This window comes from Eulemur rufifrons, chromosome 10 (genome assembly GCF_041146395.1).
Source record: "Eulemur rufifrons isolate Redbay chromosome 10, OSU_ERuf_1, whole genome shotgun sequence".
NCBI classification, from domain to species: Eukaryota; Metazoa; Chordata; class Mammalia; order Primates; family Lemuridae; genus Eulemur; species Eulemur rufifrons.
The window spans coordinates 27,334,994-27,353,097 of NC_090992.1; positions in this window are offsets into that span (position 1 = coordinate 27,334,994).

The following is an 18,104-nucleotide window of genomic DNA, read 5'->3' on the forward strand; positions in this document are numbered from 1 at the left end:
TGGTAAAAAATAGCAAGAAAACTAGAATTAGAGCCTAAAAATGTGACTGAATTGCTGCAATCTCATCATAGAACTTCAACAGATGAGGAGTTATTATACTTCTTATGGCTGAGCAAAGAAAGTGATTTCTTGAGATGGAGTCTACTCCTGGTGAAGACGCTGTGAACATTGTTGAAATGACAACATGGGATCTAGAATATCACATATACTTAGTCAATAAAGCAGCAGCAGGGTTTGAGAGGATTGTCTCCAATTTTGAAAGAAGTTCTTACTGCGAGTAAAATGCTATCAAATAGCATGGCACGCTACAGAGAAGTCATGCAGCAAACTTCATTTTGGTCTTATTTTAAAGAAATTGGCACAGCCACCCCAACCTTCAGCAGCCACCACCCTGATCAGGCAGCAGCCATCAACACTGAGCCTCCATCAGCAAAAAGATGATGTCTTGCTGAAGGCTCTGATAATTATCTGCATTTTTTAGCCATGAAATATTTTTAAATTAAGGTAGGTACATTGTTTTAAAGACAAAAGGCTATGGCACCCTTAATAGACTACAATATAGTGTAAACATAACTTTTACATGCACTCAAAACCAAAAAATTCATGTGACTCACTTTGTCGTGCTATTTGCTTTATTTCAGTGGTCTGGAAGTGAAGCTGCCGTATCTCTGAGGTATGACTGTAGAAAGCCAGGAGCACAAATAACCAATAAATGTTAGCTCTACTACAGATTAGTATTATTTTCTGTATCATGATGCAGATATGGAGAGAGAACTCCTCTATCTTCTCGGGTTACCAAGTTGATATGTGTGAAGTTGCGGATGCCAGTACCACCTTCCCTGGCAACATGGAAAAGTAATCTACAATAGGTGAGAACAAAGAAAGATAAAGAAAAGCAGATGATGGGATTAGAGACAGAGCCCTGGTAACTAAATCGCTTGACTCAGCTAGACCTGAATATTAGCCCTAGAAAATGCCAGTTACATGGGCTGATGAATTCCCCCCACCCCCTTTTTATCCCCTAAAGCTAACTGAACTGGGTTTCTATCACCTTTAAAGCAATAGAAGAGTTTTGATGTGACAATTTCTAATAGTTCATCTATTTTTGAAATTATTTGACCTCATTGTTTTTTGTTACTTATTCTTTATACATGTAGGGCTACCTAAAGTGTAAAGGGGACTTTTCCTGGAAAGAAGATAATGTTGAGAAATCCTCATTGCAACAAAATTGCCCACAGATGCCTAGAGTAGAGAAAGTTTAGGGGACTGATTTGAATTAATGAGCAAAATAAATAAATTAACAAACAAAAGGCCAATATGATGAAATGCATTTAAGCTGAGACCTGAAGTTTGAATAGAACTTAACATAGTGAAGACTGGAAAAAATTGATTCTCATTGGCAATCGGGGAAATGCAAACCAAGATCGCAATAAAATACCATTTTACACCACTGCAATAGCACAAATCAAAAATACTTAAGTATTGTTGACCTTATTGATTTGTGCCATTGAAGAGAATGTGGGACCATGGGATCTCCTGTACATTGTTACAGAGTATAAATTGGTAGAGTACCTTTGGACAATGGCCACTATATTGTAAAGTTAACATTCGCGTACCCTATAACTCAGCATAATTCCCCTCCTAAGACGTATACCAAAGGGTAAGACTTGTGCAGCAGGAAACCTGTATGGGAATGTTCACAGTGGCACTGTTCATAATAGCAAAAACCTGGAAGCAGCCTAAATGCCCAATGGCAGGAGAACAGATAACTACGTTGTAGTACATTCATCCAACAGAATATTATATGACAGTTAAAATGAGTGCAGTATAGCTACTTACAACCAGATGGGTGAATAGGTAGAATTTTAGCAATATGATACTGAATGAAAAATGTCTTAAAGGTTATAAATAGCATGATACAATTTTTATAGATAAAATCATCTGTAATTAAATAATATAAATTTTAGAAATACATAGAAGTATGTGGGGGGTAGAGGGAAGGAAGGAAGGAAGGGAGGGAGGATAAAGATCAACTCAAGATTCTAATGGAGTTTCTTTTGGATGGAAGGAAGCAGGAAGTCACAACAGTGGAGAATTTCAAAAGTAGATGTAAGCCATTGTTTATATTCTAATTTCCAAACTAGTACCAATGCAGAGAGTTATTTCTTAAGCCAAGGATTATGATTAATCTAATTCTATGCAACTTTGTCTTAAGAAAAAAATATATATCAGAAAGAGCATTAAAGATAGAGAAATGGGCTTATTTGAAAGCTCTCTGTGCTCCTCCTTGTCCCCTCCCCCCACTACCCATGGCTGAAGCTGGACACTGTGTGTGTATGTGTGAGTCTGTGCGCACACTGCACATGCACACATACATGTACATACATCAGTGTTTTTGTAAGAGATAGAGGGAAGTCAGGGCTGGAGTGTAAAGTCAGAGAAGTCACAGGGAGCATACTGTTTAGGGCGTTTTAGGCCAAAAGGACTTGGGCTTTTATCCTAAATACAACAGGGAGTCACAGAATGCTTTAAGCACAAGAAAGACACGGTCATATTTAGACTGCAAAGACTCACCTTGGCTGCAGGAATGAAGAATGGATTGGGGAGCACGGAGGCAGCAGGAATGGAAGCAGAGAGAGGAGGTGAGAAGCTCCTGTACTCCATCTGGCAAAGGAGGCCTTGGTACCTAGGACCAGAGGGCAGCAGCTGGTGATGGAGAAGAGAAGATGGATCCAAGAGAATATTTAGAGAACAAAACTACATCTAAGTTTTCCATTTTGCTCAAGACAAAAAGAACGAAAGGTATTTATCCATAATTCTCCATGCATCATGTCAAGTGACAGATTTATACGCTCACCACTGAATATTCAAACATATCCAATCATTAGGAGTGACTACACTTCACCAGAATCCCTCACAAAAGAGATGATCTTTGAAAAGCTGAGGCTACCAATGCCAGCTAGTGGTTGGTGCCCAAGTTGCTGTAGCTATAATTGGGAAATAACTGAACCATGTACTCATTAGAAGGAAAAATGAATGGCCTCCCCACAACCCTACCCTCAAGTTTATGACTTGGAAACCTAGACCATAGGAATTGTCAAAAAACATTACCCAAAAACGATCAGAAACTTTGATAGCCCTCTCCTGAGTAGGAACGCAAGCCTCATTATCCTGTTTTTAGCCAGCATGCCTGTAATGCCTCACAATTTTAATTTTCTATTCAGGTTTTTGTGACCATTAAATCAGACCTTGATGAATTTGGAGGAAAAAAACACCCAGCACAATGATTATGAGTACTAATTAAGAAGCAAAATAGTGGCTTTGATGAATCTGTGCTTGGTTTGTCCCTTAATTAATTGACTGGCTGCTATTACACTTGGTGGTTGATTGGTTGAAATATTCCATTAAAATTTGATACAGCCTGGGCCCTTTTTGCAGACGAGCCTTCCAAGAATGAGGAGAGAGTGGGAATAGGAGGTGTGAAAAGGCATACACTTATTTATTATTTTCTTCGTTGGATGCAGAGGGAATTCCTTGAGCAGCTTCTGAGCATATGTCTTCATCCAAGTACAAGGTAACCCGTGTGACTCTGGGGAAATCTGCTTTAGAGGCAGCTAACAACTTACGCACTTTGCTAAATGAAAAGGGGCCCGTGGCAGTCCTCAAAGCTGTTTTAAACACTTCCTAGGACCACAGGCACACACATGAGTGGGCTAAATGTGATGAGTTGGGCTGGCACATCCCCCTGCCTTTGTATCTAGGCAAATGGCTCTGGCTGTCCATCCAAAACATTTCCAGGGAAATGTCTCAGCAAAACACACAACACAGGGGTGCATTTTCCGCCTCAAATCTGTCTAATTTTTTGGTAACTTCAATTCTTTTCCTCCTGCAAACTGTTTGGACATTGGTCAAAGTAGCAAACGGCAGCAGCCACGCTCAGGTGTTTTCCCTGCTGCATAAAGACCACACCCTCCCTCCCTTGGCACTGGAGAAGCAACTGTGTGACATGCTTTGACCAATCAAAAAGCAATTTCCAAAAGACCCTTCTGAAGAAACTTTAAATCTGACTCAAAGAAAGAAACGGTTTGAGTCACCCACGTCAGGGATGCTACATCAGTGCGTCAGCTCAGCATCAGAGATCCGGCTTCTGTATTCTATTCTCACACCTGCATCCCACACCGAGGTACGAGACCTATCCCGGACTGTGCAGCGAGTGGTAAGAAGGAAGGAAAAACTGACTGCCTGTACCCGAGCTCTTGCTCATTCTTGCTGATGCAGATGAAATATTTGCTATAATATTTAATAATTCTATTTAACAACAATAAATAGTGGCACATTTCAGTGACAATGGAATTATGATTATTACTTTTGTTTTCTAACAAACTCACATTGTCGGGGGTGGTGGCGGATAGAAAGCTAGATAGTTATAGAACCATATTCTCAATTCCTTAGTGTCTATAAATTAAATCGTACACAAAGTCTACAATTGCTTTAAGTTTCAAAATAGGAATAAATTACTATGGTGGAGGCCGGGCGTGGTGGCTCACGCCGGTACTCCCAATACTTCGGGAGGCCCAGTCATGAGGATTGCTTGAGGTCAGGAGTTCAAGACCAGCCTGAGCAAGAATGAGACCCTGTTTCTACTAAAAATACAAAAAAAAAATTAGCCAGGCAATTAAAACTAGAAAAAATTAGCCGGGCATGGTGGCATGCCTGTAGTCCCAGCTACTCATGAGGCTGAGGCAGTAGGATCGCTTGAGCCCAAGAGTTTGAGGTTGCTGTGAACTAGGCTGACACCATGTCACTTTAACCTGGGCAACAGAGTGAGACTCTGTCTCAAAAAAAAAAAAAAAAAAAAAAAAGAAAGGAAAAAAGAAATTACTATGGTGGCTTATTCAGAGGCAGAGTATAATAAGCTATAGGTCGCCTTCCCATCAAGTCTAGAAATGTCCTAATCATGCATCAGATACCCAATAGCTTATTGAGTAGAAACAGGCTTGCTAGAGGGGAGAACCCATGCCTGCTAAATAATACAGTGGCTCCCTATGAGAACATTTGCCGTAAGTTAGATATTTAGGGTCAAACTTGGGAGAGTAAGGACAAAAAGAAAAGGGGTTTTTGTTTTGGTTTTGGTTTTATTGTTTTTGTTTTGGAATGGCCTATTTGTTATTGCCGCACCTTGCACAGTATTGGATCTTGCATTTTCTGCTCAATGTCTGCCTGATCTGCTCCTCCAGGCTCCTGAGTTTTAATCAACACAGTGTACAATGTCACTCTGACCCTCGTAAGTGGAGAGAAAGAGTGGTGAACATTTTATAAACTGGCTTGCTTTAAAATCACTTCTAGGTACAAACCTGAATTTTCGGTGTTGCTAAACACCCATCTCTGTCTGAAGAACCACCCCTTCAATTCAAGACACTTTAGATGTCATTTTCCCAGACAGATGTAACCTTTCCTCTCTTTGAAGTTTCATACCTCATTACTTTGCAGAATCATATGACATGAAGTTTTACTCTGCATTACAGCTTTTTGCATTTCTACCTTCTTACTCTCCACCAGAACATAAATACCCAGAAAGCAGCAACTATTTTTCATTAATCTGTAAAGCCAAATCCAGTTTCATGTATCCAACAGGAGTTTAATAAAACACAGACTTTGCTCTTAGACTCACCTAGACTAGGACTCAGACTCCTTGATATACCAGCTGTATGTCCAGAGATGAGACTTATCTTTTGGGGGTCTCAGTTTCCTTAGCTGTAATATGAAGACACTAATAGGATGTACTACAGGGCTTTGGGCAGTATTAAATAAGATAATCCACATAAATTATTTAGCACACTTCCTTGCAGAAGATGAGTGCTCAATAAGTGGGAGTTACTAAAATTACTATTAAATTGAGCCCAAATCCACTCCCCATCTGTCCTCTTCACTGGGAGCCCCTTTGATTCAGAGATAAGATGTATTCCTATTTGCAAGCCCACTGTTGAGCACTCTCCCTGATCCACCATGCTAGGTGCTCAGTAAGTGTTTCTGGAAAAGGTGCATGTTTCAGATGTCTGGCTTATGTCCACCTGTATACCGTAAGGTTGCAGAATCTTTGATTCCACTGCAAACAGCAGAAAGAGAAAGCTAATTGTCTGGATTGAGTCTGCAGTCCTCATTTGTAAGAATTAGAGAATGCTTTTCGTCATTCAGTAGCATAAAGTTACTGCTTAAGTTTTCTATTTTCTGCACCTCCCTCCCCCTTTTTTTGTCTGCAGAAAATAGAGTAGAAGTGAAGTGGGAGAAAAAAAAACAAGCATTATATTGAAATGCTAATCTCATTTCATTAAATGAATTGTGGAGGCTGAGATAGTGATCTGCATCCTCAAAGAATAATTTCTTTAAATACCTTGAGCTCAATATTCCCTTCTGGACAAGTTTTCATCTTTCTTCTTTTTAAAAAAGAAGGCATTAAATTATGTTAAAGTGTCCCATCAAGATTGGCTTCCAGAGCATCCGAACTTAGAAGGATATACTCAGTGGTAAAGATAAGGTACAGATGTACCCCCAAATCTCTTAAAAACAGCCCTGCCCTTGCCTTCTCTGCCTGGCTTATGTTGCCTGAAGAAGCTCCCCAAAGTTGAGCAGTGCTTATTTCAGGAAACAGCAAATAAACACACAGTTTCAGGTCAAGCCCCTTACAAAGTTGGTCAGGGCACCTGCGAGCTTCTCTCAGAGGCTTTGGCCCCAAAGCTTCCATATTTATTGGGAGCAAATCCTTATCTAAAAGAGCATCCATTTTAATTCTCTAGGGAGGATAGCTGCTGATCCAAGTCACATTCTTTATAATGAGCTTGGGGTTGAGTTCATGAAGGTGTTCAAGGCCAGGTCTGTTTTTGCTGTGCCTATGGGTTTGTACTTGAACTTGTGGAAGTCAGATTCAAAGTTATTTTTAATTATAAGTTTTAAAAGACACTTTAACCTAGAATGAAAGGGTTGGAAGCATGGAATAGAATAGGTACTCCCTGAAGAGAGAAAAGCCAGGGAAGGCATTAAACAAAGCAGGTGATCTCACAAGAAATGGAAGAGACTAGGACAGGAGGAAAGCTACAGTCCTCCGAAGGAACAAAATTTTATCCTAGGATAGCAGAGGTCTCTAGAAAATGTTGGGAGAGCAAAAGAGAAAAAAGGAGAGGTAGGAGAACTACTAAAACAATATAAACTATTAGCTCTATTCAAGAAGGTTCTAGTCCTTCGACACCAAGGGAGAAAATCAGAAACCAAGTCATTCTCTCTGGATGTGAATCACACAGAGTTCTGAACTGCCAGCAACACAAACCAACTTTCATTGATTTAAGCAGAAAATCATTCAATAGAAGGATGCTAATTAGCTACTGAAACAACAGGAACACCAGACAACACACTCAGTAGCTACTTGGTCAGGAACAGCACCCAAATCCACACAGCAGGTCTGTTTACGTCCCGCTTGCTGCCACCAGCAGGCCCTCGAAGCTCCAGTTCATACCACCATGCCTGAGCCTAGGGATAGTGAGTTCACTGCCAGCAATTGTTCTGGGACCCCTGAGATCGTAAGCTCACTACAACCCCCCCTACTGCCAGAGATAAGTCTTAGGAGTCTCTTGATTTATCTTCACTAGCTCCCATTCAAAGTCTGGGTGGATGTACATGAGAGCTTAGCTCACACGCCTGTGCCCTAGCTGTGGCCATAGCTGGAAAATCAACTTTCTGGCATCTCCCAGTTTCTCTAGTGAGAGATGAGCTCCATGTTTGGCAAACCCCCCAAAGATAAGAAAAAGAGTTCAGATGGGAAAGCAAAAAATAATGACAAAAGTCTACTACATGATGAAAACTTGAGTTGCTAAAAAATTAAGAATGTGAGAGCACAGTCCTAAGAAGTAAATATTATTTGTTATGACCATGACTGGGCATAACAGTCTTGAGCACAGGTTAGAGAGAGAGAGACCTAGGTTCAGTTCTGGTTGCATTATTTCTCTATTTATGTGATTTTAGGTAAGACTCTTTAACCTCTTTAAGGCTCAGTTTCTCCATCTGCAAAATATGTTTAATAATAAGTTGCTAACATTGATGCCATGGCATCTGCTGTGACATCTGTTGATTTTGCCTACCTAGAACTTCTTTTCCATCATATTGTGCTAATGGCGCTTGCCCCTCTATGGAGACCTTATCTGGCCTGATCCCTATTGGCCAACCCACCTTGCTTTCATTCCCGTAGGTGTCACGTGACTCAGGATAGCCCAATCATTGTACCCCATTTCCCTGGCCTCAGTGATTGGCTCAGGGATAGGCATGGGACTCAAGTTGGGCCAATCAGAATCCTTCCTGAAACCTTTCTCCTGGAGATGCGGGTAAGCGCTGTTTCTTTCCACCAAGGCTGCCCCGTTGTTGGGAAGTGAGTCTGGAACGGCAGGAGGCCATTTTGCCTACCTCAGGGAGAATCTCTGCCATAGGTGGAAATAAAAGAGTTCTGAAGCTATTGTCTGAGTCCCTTCATCCAGCTGGACACACAGCCAGCTGCTCCCCTGTGTTTCTCAGTTATAAGAGTCAATACCTGAGTTCTAAATAGATTCTTGTTATCACTCACGCTTGAAGTTCTGACTCCGGGGGATGGGCGGGACATGGGCAGTGTATGTGGCCTGAACTTTTGTACCCCCATGATGATAAGCTGAAATTAAAAAAAAAAAATAGTCAATACCTTTCTTTTTATGCTTAAGCTAGTTTGTGTTGAATGCCTGCCACTAACAACCTAAGGAGTCATGAGGAATCCAGTCACTGAAAGGATTACATGAGATTACGCTAGTAATATGCTCAGTGGGTGTCTGATAAATGTTTTATTTTTGATCTTCTTTGCAGTAGGTGCAGGCATTGAGCTTAACTCCAATAAAAACTGTGACATTATTATTTGCGTTGTTCAAGACTTGGCAATATCCTGTATTACCTGTCATTCTCTAGGCTAAATGCATTTTAGACTTTTGCTAGTAACATTCCCTCTCTCACTCCCTGCTTTCTTCTCTACAAAGAAGGAAACCTCATCCCAAAACAGTGCCATCCCTGCTCATCTGGGCTGCCTGGGAGAGGGACTCGAGGTTTACAATTAAAATGTTTCTGCCACAAATAGAAAAAAATAAAAAAAAATAAATAAATTCCTGGAAAACAATTCTCTCCTGAATGTATTTTACTTTCTCCTCATCACAAATCCTATACTTTTCAAAGCCTAAGTATTTCTGTCTACTAAAAGTAATCCCTCCCTGACTCTTCGAACCTCCATCAGTTTACCTCTTTCATCTACATGGCATAGCATGCAGTGTGTACCAGAGCATTTATTATTTGGTTTCTTATATTCTGTCATCAGGATGACTATTTCATGCGTTTGACCCATGTGCCAAGAAGCTGCATTGTACCTTTGATGAGGGTAAGAATAAATCTTATGCCTCTTTATAAAGGTCACTTCCTAAAGTGGGGTGGAGCGTGGTTGTTCTCCGCAAATAGATGGCAATTGACTAAGTGATCTTTACAAGAAGTTTGGTTTCGTATGCGTAAGTGCTCTGAAAATACTTGTTTGTAGCCTGAATCCATAGCTGGAATAAATAGATTTTTGTGTTCAGTCCCACAGATAGCAAAGAATCTGCCCAAGGTAACATATGAACTGGCAGAAAAAAGCTTTGAACTTTCTGGTCTTCTAACTTTTATTTGACTATTCTTTCACTGATATAGTAGGTGACTTTAGCTACTTTGATATTGCACCAGATGCAAAGTTATTTACATTTAATATGACTTAAATACTTACTATATGCTGTTAGTATGTTGCCCTTGCATTATCTCATTTAATCCTATGAGATAAATACTATTGCTCTCCCCTTTTTGCAGTTGAGCAAACTGAGTCTTAGAGAGGTAAAGGGATTTGACCAAAGTTACACATCTGGTAAGTGTCAGAACTGAAAAATTAGCTTAGGACTTTCTGACTTAAAAGACTCATCTCTCAACTACTAGATCATTACGTACCCTCAATAAGCAAATAGTTTGTGTCTTGTTACTTCTGCAGAGTCAATTGAAGCCTAGGATTTCATTAGCTTTGATACAATACATTGATGCTTTAAGGAAGCCAGAGCTTCATACTGTACTGTTGCCTTTCCCAGACTCCAGATGCTGCAAACACCTCTTCACAGCCATATTCCACATTTTGCTCGTTTTTAATGGAATGCTAATTTTATTTGCATTCTCCATACCCAGATTTAGACAAGGTACCTAGTTGAGCATACTTAGATTTTATCTAAATGTACCATATCCGCAGTGAAAAATGTGCTGCCTCAAATGTAATTATACATTCAGAATAATGTGTATCTCTACTGGGGGCTGATAAATCAATAGTGTATTGGACAATATATTGTCCAATTTTTTGCCACAGACATATTTGAGAAAATGAAAACTTGTCAACTGGTCACACATTAATAAAGAATTTGAGGCTTGGCTGGAATAAATCTGAGTTGACATTCATTGACCAAGAAGACCTCCAGAGCTTTCTCATCTGTCTGCTGCACCCAAGGCTGAGCAGAGCCCAAAACAAGTCAATAATGTGACAATAGGGGAGGCCTGGTAGCTTGGTCCTCCAGAATAGCTTTCATTCTTCATTCAGTAAACATTTACAGAGTGCCTGCAACAGGCATGGGGATAGAGAGATAAACAAGACAAGACCTTGCTCTCCTGGATCTGGCATATGAGTGGAAGTGACAGACAAACAAATAAAGAAATACACAAATTGATAACATTATCTCAAATAGTGGTGATTGCTATGAAGAAAATAAAACGGGGTATTGGGTTAGGCAGAGGCTGGGGGTGATGAGGCAGGAGATGGCGATAAATGGGCATATAGGAAAGACCACTCTAAGGAATAGATACAGGAGCTGAGACCTACAAGATGAGAAGGAATTGGTGATGTAAGGATTGGAGGGAAAGCATTCTAGGGATAGGGCACAGCATGTGCAAAGGAAATAAGGCCAGAGCGGCTGCAGAGTAGAAAGCAGACGGGGACAGAGCAGGATAGATGGCATTAGACAGTTAAGCAGAGATTTGGTCCTGTTGGACCTGGCAAGTTATTGTAAGAAGCTGGAATTTTATTTTAAGTGTAGAATAAATCCATTGGAGAGATTTAAGCCAGAGAATGATGTGATCTGATTTATTTAGCCTTCTGCCATTCCAGTCCAATTGCATGTACTTGTTGCAAATTTAAAGTTCTGGAAGAAAAATTAGCTGCAAGTAAGAGCTGCCTTTGTACTAACTGTATTAAACTCTATAGATTTTTTTCCTTGGAGAACAGGGAAATTCTTTTCCAATAGCCACATCCTGAAAAGGCAAGTGCTTTTTGGAAGGGTTCTGCGGTACCCAAATTACCAAAGCCTTCTGGAAAATTTGCCCTTGATGTTATGGTTAAGCAGAGAGTTTTCTGAATGACTCAGTGAGCTTCACTGAAAAGCAACAACCAGGAAAGGCAGATGACCTTTCTTTGTGTATGGAGATAAACCAATGTGTCCCCTAAGGGCTGTGACTTGTGCTTCCTAAAGCAGTTAATGGTCACGCTGGGTCACCCATTCACACTCTAGTGCCTTCAGAAAGAGATCTAATTCAATTCCAGCTCTGTATCATCCTAGCTGTGTAAAAGTAGCCAAGTTATTTAAATGGGAATTAATAATGCTACCATCTTCTTAAGTTGTAATGTGAATTAAATGAGTCAACCCAAGTCCAGGGCAAAGTACTATATAAATACTTTAAATACTTGCCATCAGGGATTCATATATGAAAGACGGGTACCTAGGCTGAGGAGAATAAACAATGGCACAAAGTGTCTGCAAGGAAAGGCAAACTAGGCCCTTTGGACAGTTATGCCTTTTTATGAGAATGATCCCCAACCCAACAGCCTGTTTCTGTATGGCCTCATCCACTTACCCACCTGGTCAGTGTGACCTGCAAGCTAAGAATGTTTTTTACACTTTTAAATGCTTGAAAAAAAAACAAAAGAACTTGTGACATGTGAAAATGCTAGAAAATTCAAATTTCAGTGTCCATAAAGTTTTATTGGAACATAGCCGTGTGCATTTGTTTATGTAGCGTCTGTGGCTATTCTCTGTTAAAACTGGCAGAGTTGAGTAGTTGCAAAAGGGATCCGTTAGCCTGCAACGCTGAAAATACTTATTACCTGACCCCTGCTCCAAGCAGCTGAGCTGGCTCTATTGCAACTAACTAAATTGTGCTTCTGTTCCTATTTCTGTCCATTTACATTCAGATTTCTTTTCACAAGACTGCTAATCCCCAGGTGGTGTTTATTGTCCCCCTGGATATTTGGCCGGAGTTAGTGTGCACTTGAACTAGGTGAACTGCAATAGGTCAGGTATGACCTCATGGTCTTTCCATTTGCCATGCTAAGGTAAATTGAAACAACAGAATGTTGTGTGCTTTTCTACTTGGTTAAATTTTTAGCGGAAAAAATTCCTGCTGAAAGCGCTGAACAGAATCATCGCTTAATATTCTATTACTATAGATAAATAATTGATATGAGGCATGATTGAAATACAACCATAGGTACTTGCAGATAACTGTTTACTAGACATTAGATTTTTCTATCAACAATTAATATCATCTTGATTGCTCATCTTTGCACTTAATAAGAAAATTTCCATCTCAGACAGATGGAAGCCTTAGATTTGGAGAAAAATAAAAATCGTATAGGGTCTCTGGACCATTTTATCCATCAAAAGCTTCAGTGCGCAGTTTCCTTTTAACTTTTGATCTCCCTGTCAAAAGATGTCTGTCAGTGAGCAAACGAGCAGGCAAATGCCCTTCCAAGTTCCTTGCTCTTGATCTGTCTCTCCTTCTCAGATAGTCAGGATAGACCTTTGTTTTTATTAAAGAGGGAAAGGTTTTATGAAAATGTGCTGTTTGTGTATTTGAACCCACTGAGCCTTTCCCTAATCAGAAAAAATAATTGTCACTATCTGCCTTTCCTCTCCATGGTTTTTCTTGTTAATAAGCCCCTATTGTTTTCTAACCATTAGCATACAAAAAAGTGCCTCTCCTACTATATGCTACAAATCATACTGCATGCTTCCTGAGTATCATCTCTTCTAATCCTTATTCAGCTCTGTGATTGTGTGTTTTGTTTCCGTTTTACAAGTACATAATCTGAGCGTTGGAGAAATTAACTAACGTGCCTTGGGTCACCTAGCTTGCAAGTAACACACCTGGGATTTGAAATAAGAACTTCTAATTTCCCGAACTGCTCTTAATACTACTGCAGAGTTAATTTTTTACTTTTCTTCAGTTTATCAATCAAGATCTCCTTCCCCAAATTAACCAAATATAAATAATTTAAATTATGCATACAAAAGAGACTTGGTGTTCCTAATAAGAACAAAAATGATCTGCTAGAAAATAAAATGTTCTTTCCATGAGGCTTGCTTTGGGCAGTGTATCACAAACTCTGTGAACCAGTAAGGTATGTTTTATCTAGGGTAAGACTGATAGATTTGGGACACTGCTAGGGTGTTTCTTATTTTTTAAGGATTTGACAACCAGCTACTTCTGTGCTATTAGAACACAATGCAGTGAGAAGTCATAGATTATCTTCCATATTTACTTCTCAGAGTTTATTCTATTTCTGGAATCAATGCTTCATAGCCCTACCATTTACTCAACCTGCTTATCATCTGATAAGAAATATATGAAAAGTAGTAAGATTATTATTCCAAAACTCATTCTATTGTGCTTATATAGTCTCTAAGATTTTTTTCCTTTTTAAATCAATTTTACTGAAGTGTAATTTGCATACAATAAAGTGCATCCATTTCAAGTATGCACTTTGATGCAGCTTGACATGTGTATATATCCCTGTAAAGACCACCTCCATTAATATAAAAACCATTTTTATCATTTCACAAAGTTCCCCCATGGATCTCTGCAGTCAACCCCCCCCCCAAGTACCCCCACCTCAGATCACCATTGTGGATTTGTCTTGATGGTTCTAGAGTTTCATATTGATGGAATCATACAGTATATACTCTTTTATTTCAGATTTCTTTCACTTAGCATAGTGCCTTTCTTTGAAATTAATCTATGTTGTTGTGTGTATCAGTAATTTATCCCTTTTCATTGCTAAATAATATTCCATTTTACGGATTTACCACAATTTGTTTATCCATTAGTCTGTGACAAACACTTTGGTTGTTTCCAGTTTAGGGTTACAATGAGTAAGGCTACATCAGTGTGCAAGTTTAGGGTAGATATGTATTTTTATTTCTCATGTGCAAATGCCTAGGAGTAGAGTGACTGGATTATATTATGTGTTAATTTTATAAGAAGTGGTTGTACCATTTTATTTTCTAGTCCCACCAAAAACATCTGAAAGTTCCAATGTCTTGGTTACATCAGGTAGTTAATAGATTTTAGCTTCATAATAATCTAGGTCTTTCTCAGTAGAATAATAACTCTTGAATCAGCCGAGAAATTGGCCCCAGGGAACCAATTTCTGTAAAACTGTAAGGAGAAACAGCATTATCTCACAGGTTAAAAACCTGATTTTATTGGTTAATTTCTGAAAAAGAATGTGCATAAGTTTTAAAAGAATATGACTTAAAATCTAGTCTGTGAAAACGAAACTGATTTGGGTTCTCTGTTGCTTAGCTACAGGACTCTAATGAGTAACTAGTTTGGACACTGGCCACAGAACTCTGCTCGGGATTACCAGTGACTTTAAAATGTGACCTACTTCAAACCATCTGATGCCTGTAGTTGGCCTCAGATGGGCGCTTGGACTGGGTCTGAATGCTTCCAGTGGATTGTTAGTGAATGAGGACTGCTACATGAGAGAAGGAGCAGAGTGGCAGCTGAGGTCATCGGCCCCACAATACCCCTCCCATGTTCTGTTCTCACGCAGGGAGCCAGGAAGAGGTGTGTGGGTTCGATGAACTTCCATTGTCCCCATTCAACTCCAATGGAAGAAGTCAGTAGCTGAACAGAGATCATTAGCTTCTCTCTGAATGGCGTGAAAGAGAAAGGGCTGTCATTTAATAGGCAAGAGTGATTAATTAACCAAATTGAATTAAACACCCTCAAATGATGGCAGCTAAAGAATCATAAGGTTGTGGCACCAGGGGGAGAAGCCAAATGAAAAGTACCCAATTTCAGACCAATGATACCAAATAAGGAAAATGGAAAAATATTGATTTGTCTTAAATCTAAGAAATGAGATCACTAATGGTGCACACAATTTTCTCTTTATCTTATTGCCTGCTAAAGAACAGTGTTTTTTTCAGAAAATATAATTTTGATTTTAATGTATGTATTTAGACTGCAATATAAGCATATGGCTACATGTTAAAATGTGGAATAGTTGTTCCTGATTTTTGAAGCCTAGATTTGGAGGGCAGATGTAGAGTTCTCTGAGAAGAGCATCTACTGGTGGCCGTGCTTGATTACAGCTACAGATTCCCAAAGCTTAAAAAATGAACACACAAACCAGACATTGTATAGAGTATCCTAAGATAGTACTACAGGACACAGACGGAAATACAGAAAGAACTTTAACAGCAATTAATATCCAACTTTTTTTAGTGTTTTCTGTTATTGTGCCACGTGCTTTATGTGTGTTATTTCATTCAGCTTTTACAACAATTCCATGAAGGACGTATATATTTTTCAGCCCACCTTAAAGAAGCAGAGTCACAGAGTGGCCTGTCCAAGTGCACACACCTAAAAAAGGATGGAATTCTCCAACCACAAAATTAACCAAACAATTCTACCTCTCATGAAAAACCAAAATGTGATGCCTATGCTTGGTCTTGGCAAATAGCCACCCTGTCTTCTGGGAGATGACAGCCAATTCCTGTCCTTGAGGAAAGAGGTGCTAATATACAGGAGCACAGGTTAGCAGGACTGGTAGAAAACAGTAGGGTTCTTATAAGGCAGCACACTTTGCATTCCTATAGCACTCTCAACATTCAAGGCACCTCCTATATATTATCTCATTTAATCATCACAACATCTTATGGGGAGAGGAATAAGTTAATTATTATCGGTACTTAACAGAAAAGACCACGAGGTTCCGAGTATTTAAACAACCCTAATTCCCACAGCCAGATGGGTAAAGTAGTACTTGGCGCCCTCATTTTCCAGTTCCAGTTTTTGCTTTCCAGTTTTAATTTTGCCTCCTTCCTTTAATAGGTAAACTGAGTGACAAAAGCATAACTTCCTGAATCTTGACTAAGCTTCCCTGGAACAGACGATTTTAATTTAGCAACAATGATTAAAAGTAATAGTAACTGAAGCAATTACATTTATTAAAGACTATTTACCAGGTACTAGGCTAAATATTTTACACAAAGCTCCTCCTGCATCCTCTTAACACAAACCTATGAAGTAGGTATTGTGGTTAGCTGCATTTTATAGTGGCAGAAACTGAGTTAAAGCAGCAATGAGTGGACAGGAGTTGAGGCTTGACCTCCTCCTCTTAATAAAATACGCTGCCTCCTGCTATAAATTCAACTTCTTGGATTAACGTGGAACTCCTCCAATTCCATGAGTTTCAGAATTGTGACAAAGAGGCTGGAACATGAGCCCTCATTGTGAATGTACAAATCGAATGTCTACATCATCCACTAACGAGAACCCATTGTCATAGCAACAGACGTATCAGATATTCCAGCTCAAGCACAGGGAAGTAACATTCTCAAATGATCCACAAGAGAGCTTGACTCCATTCAGTGCAATCATTGCAGATTTCACTTGAACTTTTTAAAAAAATTTTCAGTTGTTTCATCTTTTAATTTAAACAGAAACCCTGAGAAGTAGAGAGAGAAGATTCATCAGAGAAGATGTAAAATCATTTGATGTAAGAGATACAGAATAAGAGAAAATTTCACAGCATATGGGACCATTTTCCTAATACCAAAACTTCATTTTATATCTTTTTATTACCTAATATTAAATTCTACTCTGGGGCCGGGCGCGGTGGCTTACGCCTGTAATCCTAGCACTCTGGGAGGCCGAGGCGGGTGGATCGTTTGAGCTCAGGAGTTCAAGACCAGCCTGAGCAAGAGCGAGACCCCGTCTCTACTAAAAATAGAAAGAAATTATATGGACAACTAAAAATATATACAGAAAAAATTAGCCGGGCATGGTGGCACATGCCTGTAGTCCCAGCTACTCGGGAGGCTGAGGCAGGAGGATCGCTTGAGCCCAGGAGTTTGAGGTTGCTGTGAGTGAGGCTGATGCCACGGCACTCTAGCCTGGGCAACAGAGTGAGACGCTGTCTCAAAAAAATAAATAAATAAATAAATAAATAAATAAATTCTACTCTGATTTTCAGTCCTATAGTATAGAATGCTAGGTATCCTGTAAGAATTTGATTTTCTTTAGGTGAACCCATTTTACTGGCTAAATCCATAAACCAGTATTACCCATCTTATGTGTGGCAGGTGAGGACAGTGTGACGGCATAGAACTTACTTATAGTAAAATAATTATTCATTGTTTATCTGAAATTCAAAGTGAATTTGTCATCCTGCACTTTTATTTGCTACATATGGATACAGACTGGACAGGGTTCAATTTCCAGCTTTAGCATCTACAAACTGGGTTATTCTGGTCAGTTATTTTGAACATGCACATAAGTCCAGTTATTAAACATGTATATTTCCTTACCTATAAAATGAGGTTAATTCCTGCATCTATCTCATAAGATTGCATTGAGAATTAAATTTAAAAATACCTAGTATGTGCCTGGAATGTTATAAGCACTCAATATATATTTATCATTATTACTACCATTATTAGCCATCCTTAGAACCGTTAAATATAAATGATCACTACCACGTCTTCTAAAAATAATTTTAAAATACCAATCATCTTTCCAGAAATTTAAATGATGTGATGAGTCAATGATACTTGACTAATAATAAATAGCAATTAACTAAATTTGACTCAATAAACATTAATTCTCTAATAAAGGCAATGCACAGAGCTAAGCACTAGAAGTGCAAAATTCATAAGCTGTCAGAGCTAAAAGGAAACTTAAAAGATGATCTTATCCAAAGCCCC